The sequence below is a fragment of the Schistocerca nitens genome, chromosome 1, assembly GCF_023898315.1.
Source record: "Schistocerca nitens isolate TAMUIC-IGC-003100 chromosome 1, iqSchNite1.1, whole genome shotgun sequence".
NCBI classification, from domain to species: Eukaryota; Metazoa; Arthropoda; class Insecta; order Orthoptera; family Acrididae; genus Schistocerca; species Schistocerca nitens.
The window spans coordinates 1182551380-1182563785 of NC_064614.1; the positions used below are offsets into that span (position 1 = coordinate 1182551380).

At 43.0% G+C, this 12406-nt stretch overlaps 1 protein-coding gene across 1 annotated transcript in view; it reads right to left on the bottom strand.

Moving 5' to 3' along the window:
- LOC126200689 (uncharacterized) overlaps positions 1 to 12406 on the bottom strand; it is a 97424-nt gene that overhangs the window by 43978 nt on the left and 41040 nt on the right. The window lies entirely within an intron of this gene.

The window sequence follows — 12406 nt, forward strand, 5'->3', positions numbered from 1 at the left end:
GGCATCTGAGGCATCAGCGAGAGATAGATCCTCATGGGATGGCAGAATCTCCACCTCATCTTCGGACACAGAGCCGTGGGGGAGTGCTGGTGTAGGAGGAACTGGAGGCTCCCGTTTCTTGGGGGACTTTTTCTTTGAAGATTTGCCCTCTCGCTGTTCCTTACGGTCTTGCTGGGACGAGTTCTCAGAAGTAGCTTCAGGGACAGAGGAAGACCATTAAGCCAGCAGCCAGTGGCTCTTTCAACCACTGGCTGGTGTCCACAGGAGGGACCATGAAAGGTAGCATCCCAAGCGACCCCTACCGCATAAGAGGAGCCGTAGGAGGCCGTTGCTTCTCCGACTGAGGGGAGGGGACCAATGTCCTGGGCATTTTTGGGGGGGGGGGGGGCGATGCTCCCAAAGTAGAAGCTCTGGGAACAGCAAAGAAGATGCACCCCCAGCCAACTGCACAGAGGAGAAAGATGAGTGGCCCGGAGTGCCCACTGGAGCAACCTTAGAGGAGGGGCGTAACGGCATCGATGGCGACACAGTCGCGGCAGCAGCATATGAAGATAGCATGGGAACAGGGTTTAGTCATTCATATTTTAATTTAGCTTCGCGATAAGATAGCCTGTCCAGGGTCTTTTACTCCATAGTTTTGCGCACCTTTTGGAGTACCGGACAGTCCGGCGAGCAGGGGGAGTGATGCTGTCCACAGTTCACTCAGGTGGGAGGAGACGCACATGGAGTATTCAGATGCAGCGAACGGCCAAAGTCTCTACATGTGGCACTGGAAGGGTACTGGGAGGACATGTGCCTGAGTTTCCAACATTTAAAGCACCGCATAGGGGGAGGAACATAGAGTTTGACGTCACATTGGTAAACCATAACCTTGAACCTTTCAGGTAATGAATCGCCTTTAAAGGCCAAGGTGAAAGCACCAGTGGCAACCCTATTGTCTTTGGGTCCCCTGTAAACATGCCGGACGAAATGAACACCCCGCCGTTCTAAATTGGCATGTAGCTCCTCATCCGACTGTAATAGAAGGTCACGACGAAAAATATTCCCTTGACCATACTGAGGCTTGTGTGGGGATTGACCCAAACAGGGATATCACCCAGCTTGTCACAGGCGAGTAACCTCCAGGACTGGGTTGGGGATACCATCTGAATCAAAATCAACCCACTGCGCATTTTGTATAGCACTGTCACTTCTTCAAACATATCTTCCAGGTGCTCAACAAAAAATAGAGGCTTCGTGTTGAGAAAGGAGTACCCATCAGTTCCGCTGCAAACTAAGTAACGTGGCGAGTAAGGACCCAGTCACTCTGAAGCCCTACGTTCCTCCCAAGATGTGGCGAGGGTGGGGAACGATTTGGGGTCATACTTCTGCACATTTAAGTGAGCCCTCAAATGCTTAGAGACTGCTAGCGGCTGGCCACCAGCAAGAGAAGATGTACCACTTTTCATTGTGTGTCATCCGCTCTGATGCCACCCACACTGACCAAGGGCCCTCCCCATGGGTGCCACCCAGCCGCAGGATGGCCATTGCTGGGAGTCCCAATGCCCCAGAGGCATCTACTCCTTGGCATACGTGATACGTGGGGAGTTAATGGCGTAGGCATCAGCAAAGCGATCCCTGTGTTGTCAGGGGGCTACAACCAACATCGTACATGGTGGCCCCAACACAATGGATTGGCTACCATGTGGATATCAGGCGCAAAGAAGTCCACGGTCGTCATCAGCGTATAAAGTGACACGACATAATGGATGGCGGAAACTGCATACAGGAATGTATCCCCACCCAAGAGATGGAGAGTGAGCGGGACTGCAATGCGATGACGAGAAAGTGGGCTAAAGATCTCAATGCACGATGGACACGATGCACCATGTAAGGCGCCCTTCCCCAACTGGCTTGCTCTTCGGAAAAATTTGGAAGTATGGAGGTCAAACCCTACAGGGGACCATCACGTAAAGGCTAAAAGGTGTAAGACTCCTCTCAGTCACCTCTTACAACAGGCAGGATTACCACGAGCCTATTCTTACCCCCGAACCCGCAGGGGGAGTCATCACAGGACTAATGGCAATAGTAAGAAGAATGACGCTCAGGATGGAACTCTAAAGCATACTGTTTTCCTGGATAAAGGTGCCTGACAAGGCAGAACCCACACATACCTTGAAAACTCAGTCTTTTAAGGATTGCTGAAGGAAACAGTGCATGCGGCCATGGAAGCCTCATGTGCAGAGAGTGTGGAGAATACCAGTCCCCCAGCAGATGACTTAGGCTTTCTCCAAATCGAAAAATGACCACAGTATGATATTTCCACAGAAAACCTTGCATGACATGAGTTGACAAAGTGACGAGATGGTCAACCGCAGAATGGGGCACTTGAAACCCACACCTGTGCAGTGGTTAGTAAGCTGCGAGACTCGAGCCACTATACCAGCTGGGCATGAATCACACATTCCATCACCTTGCAAACACAGCTGATGAGAGATATGGGGTGGTAGCTAGAAGGAAGGTGCTTGTCCTTACCGGGGTTAGGTATGGGTATGACACTGGCTTCACGCCAGCATCTGGGAAACGTGCCCTCTACCCAGACACGGTTTTACGTAAGGAGCAAAACTGCTCCCCCCCTCTCCCCCTCCCCCTGCAATAGAAAGGTGCTGCAACATCTCAATGTGAACACTGTCCGGCTCTGAGGCTGAGGATAGGAATGAAGTGTAGCATGATCTAGCTACCTCATAGTAAAGGCAACATTGCCGCACACACGATTCTGAAAAGAGAAAGTTGTAGTAAAGGCAACATTGTCGTACTCACAATTCTGAGAAGAGAAAGGTACCTTACAAGCCTTCCACAGTCGTTTCCGATGGAGAAAGGCAGGGTGATAGTGGGTGCAGCTCATAATCTCTGCAAAACAGCGGCCCAAGGCATTGGAGATATGAACTGGGTCCACTACGACATTGTCTGCTACTGTCAGGTCGGAAATTGGAAAATGGATCTCAGTCCCAGAGAGCTGTCAGATGTTGGCCCACAGGGCAGAAGAGGGAGTGGAACTGTCAAAAGAACTAGTGAATGAAATCCAGCTAGCTTTTTTGCTATCCTGAAGAACGCAACAACGATGTGCATGCAACTGTTTGTAAGATTTAGCCACCGTATGATGATGGTTAAAAATGCAGATAGCATGTCTCCACACGCGAATTGTGTTGCGGCACGCCTCACTCCATCAAGGGACCAGGACATGGCGCAGTAAAGAGGAAGTGCTAAGACTAGAACTTTCCGCAGCAGTAAGGATAATGTTTGTAAGATATTCAATCTGGTCTTCGCCACTGGGAAATAATGTTCGTCGAAGGTCACCAGGGAGGAGTAAAAGCTCCAGTCAGCCTTAGAAAGCTGCCATTTGGGTGTGAACGTAGGTGGCGTAGGAGTCAGCAATCGAATAGCACACAGGAAATTGTCGCTCGAGTATGTGACAGAGTAAACAGACCACTTGAGATGATGGGCAAGCTGATCAGTGCAGAAGGATAGGTCCAAAAGGGAATAGGTGTGAGTGGAGTCTGAAAGGAACGCTGGTGCTCCTGTGTTAAGGTAGGTGAGGTCAAAATGATTGAGGTCAGCCAAGATGGCACCTCTCGGACAGGTTCCGGGCGAGCTCCAAAGGGGTGGTGTGCATTAAAGTCACCAAGCTGCAGAAAGGGGCGAGAGAGTTGCCCATAAGCTGAAGGAAGTCTGCTCTGGTGACACTGAATGATAGAAGGACGCAAACGGTACAAAGGGAAAAGGTCAAGTGAGGAAGGAAAATGTGCACTGCAACAGCTTGAAGCTGAGTAGCCAGGGAGACTTGTTGACTATTAACATCATCTTGGATGAGCAACATCATCACTACCTCATGAGATGGAATGCTGTACTCAGGGAAAACGTCACAACAGACCAGCGTGGAGATGCAATTTTGTTTCCTGGAGGCAGATAATAAGCAGATGCTGCAATTTAAAGAGCAGCCGTAAGTCCTCTGTCAGATTGAAGGCGGGAATGTTCCATCAGAGGAGAGTCATAATGAGTAAAGGGGAGGAGGGAAAAATGAGGTGCGTCATCTCGGCAGCTGATGAGTGCCAGCCTTCGAAAACTCACAGGTACAGGGCACAAAAACTGGAGGATCCTGTTCCATGAGGTCTACAGAAGTGTAGGCACTTTCCCTCAGTCGATCTGCGGATTCCAGGACAGAAAAATGGTTGGCAGTGCTAACCGGTGACACGGAGGTCGGCCGGGCAAGGGATTCGCGTGGCGCCATCGCCAAAGAGGATCTCCTTGTCAGCGAAGGAGAAGACCGTTTGCCTTTTTGGAGCCGTTCCAGTTGGCACAGGAAGACTCAGATGTTTGTTGGCTGGAGGGACATAGGAAGTCTTCGCAGGAGTATTCCTTCTGTCCTTTCTGGCCCACCAGTTGGGTAACAGGTGTCTTCTCCCCGTGAGGGAAAGTTTCGTGGCTTGTTGCACAGTTAGAGAAAGAGATGAGCTTGCTAACATGACACTGGGAGATTTTACAACCACGGTGCTGAACTTGAGGTTGCATGTCTGCGTGGCCGTGTCCTTCGTGGAGCAAGATGTAGCAAGAGCAGTACTGTAAATCAGTACTGTAAGTGCCAGATGGTAGGACACAGAGTTTGCGACTAGCCAATAACTTGTAAGTGACCAGGTAAGGCACTTTTGCCTTTATCCAGATCTCAGGGACAGCCCGCTCATTGAGATACATGGGACCACTCCGGAGGTGGTGGCATGGTCAACACTGCAGTTGCAGTTGATACAGTGGGAAGATGGAGGCGAACAATTGCCCTTGTGAGCATCCCTACTACCGGTTACACATATGGCCGTGTGTCAACAGAACATTCGAGTGTGGTTGTAATGATAACACTGGTAGCAGAGCATCGAGTTCGAAATGTACGGTTGGACAGTGATAACTTCATAGCTTGCTTTGATCTTTGTTGGAGGCACCACTCTATCAAAGGTGAGAAAAAGAGTGCATGTGAGCACAAAGGCTACATCTACCTTTTTCATCATCTGATGGACTGCAATGACACCTTAGTCTCCAAAGCCAAAGTCCTATTTCATAAACGAGAGCAGGATTTCGCAGGGCCAGTAATTGCATCAACATCTTTCTGAATAATAAACAGATTTACCATAGCAAAGGACTGACCGTCTTCAGTACGTGAAAGCAGGAGGAACTGTGGTGCACCTGGGAAGGTCTTTGAATCGTTAGTCTCTTTCCATTTACATTTGGTAGATGTTGACTGTGAAGAAGACGATTGGCTCACTGCGAGAAAATCCCACATGATTGTGAGCGTCTCCGATGTGCTCCTTCCGACTTGGGGCCCCTCTCAGAAGGGTGCACACTCGCCTTAGGTGAATGTTCACACCTCAGATCAAATCTCCAGAACACCTGACAGAGGGACCAATTGGCAATTTGGGAAGGTAACAGCTCCCTGGGCCTGGCCTGTACCAGTGACATGTGCAAACCATACCTGTCGACCCAGTGCTGAGAATTACGCGTTACCCAGTTGCCTGTTACACATCAGAAGTTGTGGCCGGCCTTCAAGAGCGCACTGGGAGGAAGAAGGAAAACAGGAACTTCAAATGTTGAAACAGACGGAATATAGGAGAAGGGGAACGAAGAAAGAAAAGAGGAACGAAAAGCAGTAGAGAGACTGTTCCAGTGTCGGGCTACTGAAAATACAGAACACATTTCCAAAGACATCCCAGACATGTTCCCCAAGAGAGAGGAAAAAGGACAGCAAGAGGAAAAGATGTTGCTAAGGCTGGGACCCTGTGGTAGCCAAGCACGAACTTGTCAAACAGCGGCAAGCCCCCTGGGGATAAAAAAGGTCTAGGTGTGTTATTGAGTCACATGTTTTTTGGAAATCAAGAAATACTGCATCTATCTGACTGCCTTGATCCAATGCTTCCAGTATGTTAGCTGAAAAGTGCAAGTTCAGGTTTACATGATCGATGTTCTCAGAATCCATGCTGGTTGGCATGGAGGAGGTCATTGTGTTCGAGATGCCTCATTTTATAACATTAACAACTCTATGGAAATGAATGGATGTTCGGGAATATGTTGTCAGAGGTCTCCCAGTTATGCACAGAAAGCTCGATGTAATACGGCATCAGGTCAGTGCGACAATAGTGCTAAGTGTTGCTGGACCGGCAACAAAAGCAGTTGACAGTAAGTGAAAAAGACTGTGTGTCAGTCAGGGTGCAGTCATAGTGGATTGTGGTTGTGGACTTCATTACAACATGGTCCAGTCTTCTCAGATGAGAGCACATTCTGTCTGAGTAGTTATTCTGGATGCAGCCTAAATGACAAGAGGTGGTAACATAAAATCCATCTAGGAATATGGTCACACATGATCATTTTGGCTGTCCAGTTGTTATGGTGTAGGGAAGCATAATGCTGCATTCGCATACAGACCTCCAAATCTCTGAATGTGGTACACTCATCGGTCAATGTCATAGTGACACAGTACTCCTACAGCAAGGGCCTTTTTCCAGGGGTGCAATAAGCCACAACTTAATTTTTATGGATGACAATGCATGATTTCATCGAACACCACACATGAAGCAGGTCTCGGTATGAGAGGAAATTCAGCAGATAAACTTGCCTGCCCATCCTCCTGACTTAAATCGCATCAAGCGTATGTGGGATGCTTTGGGAAGATGTACTGCAGCATGTACACAGGCACCAATGAATATCCAGCAGCTGTCAACCATGCTGTTAGAGGAATAGACACCCTATCACCAGGACTCCTTGCCAACTTGGTAGTCAGCTTGGAAGCAAGTTGCAGACCATGCACTGTCATCCATGGTGATCACAAACTGTATATAATAATAATAATAATAATAAACACCCATGTCCCACCTTTTGTAAAGTCCAGGTGACTTCATTGTAATTATTGTCTTTGAAGGAAAGTGTCATTTCTGTTGTCTTCTGTTCTATACTGTAGAAGTTCTTTCCATGTATAATCTAAGATACATCCAACTATGTTCCTTGCCAATGAAATAAGGCGAAAATTACTTCTGTCCTTAAGTTTTGCACATCGATGTACTTTGACATTCTTTCAGTCATGTTAAGCTTTTATGTATCTGTATGCTCCTTCATTATTTTATTTTTCACTTTCGGTGATTTGTTTTAGCAGGATGTTTCAGAATTGTGTATTTTATTGAGGTTTTGTTTTTACTGTGATATTGTCATTCTCTGGATTCCTACAAAGCTGCAATCTTTCTTTCTGTCCAGTATCAATCAAAGGTACCAAATATTTTAATAGTTGCAGTTTATTCAACATCATGAACTATTCCTGCTTTAGTAATGTTTACATTTCCTGAAGTCTCATGTACTGAAAATGGCCACTTTTGTAACACCTTTATTTTAAAATTTAGCATTAAAATCTCACTATTCCATCCACAATTATCTATGTAAATAAAAATTAAATGCCCATCTGCTGCTTTGCATGTTAACTGAGAATGACTGAACTGATTTGGTTTTTTTTTTTTTTTTTGTTAATAATAGTCTGAATAAGATTTTTAAGGCTGGTAGAATTGGAAAAGTTATCTGGAAAATTGTACAATTTGGGAAAACCTGAAAGCGCTTTTTTTTCTATGGTATTTTTGTAGGAACTCAAGACCACAAGTCACATTTCAAATGATGGATACGTGTAATTCTTTTCTGCTATGGTCCTGGAAAAGTTTTCAGGAAACAGAAATTCAGGACAATTACAAATGAAAGTTGAAAACTTCGGACAAACCTTAAAAATCATTACTGATCAATCAATATCACCAAACTAACGAGAGGTGGGGGAGGGCAGAGCAGGAGGAGATGGACAGAGAGTAAGGGGTGGAAGAGGAGGACAGAGTGTGGGGGAGTGAAGGAGATGGACAGAGATGGGGGCAGAGGAGATAAACAGAGAGGAGGGAGTAGGAGATGGTCCACTAGAATTGGAATAAATATATACCTGGGCAACACCAGGTTCTCACCTAGTTATTACATTTATGGAAATGCCTTAATTTCTCTCTCTCTCTCTCTCTCTCTCTCTCTCTCTCACACACACACACACACACACACACACACACACACACACACACACACACACACACACGTACATGCACACAAAGAAAATCACAAAAAGAGGGGCCATAGAGAGTCCAAATAAATTGCTGCACAATTTAAGATAGATTAACATTTAGTAAATGTTATACCATCATCATCATCATCATCATCATCATCATCATCATCATCACTGGAGACATGTATCCAAGACCTGAATTACTGGAAAGGGGGAGGGGGTTGAACAGGATACATAATTGAAAAAGATTTATATCTGAAAGTGGGGGCATCAGAAACTGTAATAAAGATGAGCTTGTATGAAACAGCAGTTTCTAGCAGTGAATGATAAACAACCAGTGAGATGTGAGAGCTTCTGCCTGTACTAATACAGCTTTGGAAAAGGTCAAACTTCTCATCTTCAGTACTGAAATGTAAAAAGAAAACTAGACGGGACCTCTAACCTTTCATTTTTTGTCACCTTCAGATAGGTACTGTTTGAATACCTTACCTTTCCCATCATTTTGTCCAAAATTTTAGTGGTAATACATGCACATTGTTCAACATTTGCAAGACTTTTCATGAAAATTTGTTAAGATTTGTAGTGAACAATCAACTACCTCTGAATTTCTTCTTTTTTCCAAAAATTTCCTAATTCTTCATTTATCTATTTATCTCAAACTGAAATATTTCTCAGGCACCCTCCAATATGCATTTCTACTTAACTACATTATCTTCTCATAGGTCAATATGTAATTCTTGTTATACAGTAGAGCTAAGAGATCTTTTAAGCATGGAAGGTCTTAACTGAATGTGTTGTAGAAGTGTGGTAATTGCATTAGTGAAATGACTGATATTGGAACTCTACTTCTGAGTCATTAAGGAAGCAGTCTCCTACCAATTTTTCTGCCAACGAGAAAACAGCATAATGTAATATATCACTTAGGTGAAGTGATGTGTTGCATAGATTCTACTGAACAGATGAATCATGATTGCCATCCTAAAAGTTTTTTTAAGTAATGAGTTAGTGTATGTATAGTATGCGTTCAGAAGAGTGACTAACACTGAATAAGAAAGGCAAATTAAGAGAACTAGAAAAAAAAAGAGAGGGAAAAATACTAAGAAAAATTCTAAAAGTCTTGAGAAAAAACAATGAAAACATAGGGATTCAAAGGAGAAATTAAAGATTTGTATAAAAATACAGAAAAAAAACATCACACACACCATGAGGATCAGATAGCTAAAATTGTACGGACATTTAAAAAGAATAGAAGAAACACGGATTTCAAAGAAAAGTTTTGACATTTTTCATTATGTCAATAAACTAAAGAGAACTGTAGGATGGATAGAAGCAGAAAAGTAAAATGCAATCAAAACAGTTGTTGCAATTTTGTCATATGATGACACGGCTGGAGACCGTGACTGTTATTTGAAGACAAATGTTGATGGTGTTGGGACAGCAACCACCCACAAATTTACTTTCAGTTCCTTTACCCAAAGGGTATCGTTACTGGTTTTGAATTTTATGATTCATCTTCAGACGATTTACATGCTTTCCTTATATCATGTGGTGCATCTTTTACAGATTGTCGTGAAATGTCAGTTTGGAGCGTTTGTTTTCATAACATTCGTCCAACAGATATGAATACATTCCTACTGCATTCTTACTGTTGCACACACAAATTTTTCTCACTGAACACTTTAGATTTGTCACTGAAAAGATTTCTACCATGCACCACATGTTGTGATACATACAAAGAGCTTACAAACATATGAGTATCAAAGATGCTATGATATATCAAAACATTTGAAGAGGTCCTATATAAACACCTTTTACACTAATACAGAGACATTTATTTATGAGTGGATACTGTTATATTAATTATAAAGTTGTTCCTTCTTTTTTTGTACTGTATAGGTAAAACAGTACATTATGTTACAATATATCACAGCATCTTTGATACTCATATGTTTGTGAGTTCTTTATGTATCTAAACATGTAGTGTGTGGTAGAAATCTTTTCAGTGACAAATCTAAAGTGTTCAGTGAGAAAAATTTGTGTGTGTAACACTAAGAATGCAGTAGGAATGTATTCACATTTGTTGGACGAATGTTATGAAAACCAACACTCGAAACTGACATCTCACAACAATTAATCTGTAAAAAATGCACCCCATATTATAAGGAAAGCATGTAAACTGTCTGATGACATAATCATAAAATTCAAAACCAGTAACGGTACCCTTTGAATAAAGGAACTGAAAGTAAATTTGTGGCTGGTTGCTGTCCCAAAACAGTTGTTATCAGAAGAAATCATATGTGACAAGAATCACTTCAGGCTAGTGATAGAAAGGGCAACGTATGAAGAAGATAAGCCAAACCTTGACCACAGATAGTGGACAGATGATCAGAGACGGGCAGTTGGAGAGAAAATGAAGAACTGGGAAGAAATGAAGAAACAGAAACACCGTAAGTCTCAACTTGTATGCGCTTCCACAGCTGGCCAAATTCATATTTCTTAAAAAAAGTATGCTGTTCGGAAGTTCCTTTCCTTTATCTGCATGTATTCTGAAGTGGGTGGAGCAGAAAATTTGCAAGCTAGGAGACAATAGCACTCTTACTATGTTTTACGGTACCTGCTGTTTGGGCGGTTTATTTCGTGTCATCAGATCCTGCCTTGGAGATATGTTGCGCACCAAAGAAGAACTACCACGACAATCGCAATGCATCACAAGAACAGCATAAGTAGTTTCTGCTGTCATTCGAAAGAGAACGAATGTCAACTAATACCAAATGAAATTGTAACTGATACAGTTAATTTGTCAGAAGGTAGTGTACAAGGTGTTTGAGTACCGTAGTGAATCGGTCAATACACAGCTGTTAAAGAAGAAGGCCTCAACATCATTTCTTGGGAGACTGAGAGACCTTTTCAGCTTCCCTCTCAGAAAAAGTAGTAGAAGGAGGCGAAGTCTATATTAATGAAGACATAAAAGGTAATTCTGACTCAGCAGTATACACACATAACTTCAGAATTATTAATAAACAATGAGTAGAAATTTATTTATGGGTGTAGTACATTATGTAACATATGGACTGAGTAGAAAATCTCAACTAAAAGACATTCAATTGCAGAGTGTCTTGGACTACGAAGTGCTACCGAAAAGATCCTTCAATGCTATGACATCAGCCATTTGTATTATGACGTTAACAGCAGCCTTTACATGAAGCGGTAATTCCCTATTCCAGCTGCTGCTACTCTTCCACCAGTGGTGAGAGGTGACACAGAATGTTGCAGCAAATCCAGTGCAGTGTGTGGGATGGCAGGCATAGATGTGAAGGTGATTGATGGGCTTGATACATAAGACAGCAATCCTCCACTGTGTTGGTCACACAATTGGTGAGAAGCTAAACTGAAATACAACAAAGAGTTAGCATGGAAGAAGTTGTCCACTGTAGGCTTGACATTGTTTCCATTGTTCCTTAAAATTTCAGGCAGACTGATGGATGGCAGTTGCTTGCTGCTACAATTTTTGGTGGAGACTTCTCTGACCATCTTCAGGTGTATGCACCTGAGAACACTGTGCTGAAATACTGTGGCAGAAGTTTTTACAGAACAGTCTATGTGCTAGGAAAGTTTTAAACTTCACTCTGTTCCCATTTCTCATACAATGGACCATAAAATTTCTTTCTTGAGTGAATATACAGTATTTCTCTGCTACACCAAGTTCAAAATTTGAGTTGCAATAACAATCTATAAAAAGAAAAAGAAACACCTCAAGAAGAAGGATGCATTTAGGCGAAGCAACATGTCAATATAATCCAAAGAGATATTACTATTATTTCAATTAATTTAAAGCATTCAGTCGTTTGAAGCAGTGAACTGTTCGTATTAAACAAATATACTGCAGATCATCTTTAAATTAAAAGTCGCTGATGATGGGCAACCCCTTATCCATTTATGGCACAAGTCCAAAACATCAGGAGAAGGATAGATTGTTACTCTCCATAATGATGACATGTTGAGACACACACGGGTACAATGAAAAGAGTGGTACCCACTTAGCTTTCAGCCAAAGCCTTCTTCACAAAAGAAACAACAGCACTTATCAGCACAAAAACCAAAATAACTATGTTACCAAAAATGTTTAGAATGTCAAAAAACATCCATACAGCTCCAATAGAGCTAGTGTCTTATTAAGAACTAAATGTGTGTGAATGCTGTAAAGAGACATTTGTTATAAAGTTCATTTGTAAGCTTTTTCTTTGTAACTCAGTATTTTCAGGAGTGATGCCGATGTGTCACAGAAACTGTGTCTTCTTCAGGAAAAGTCATATTTTC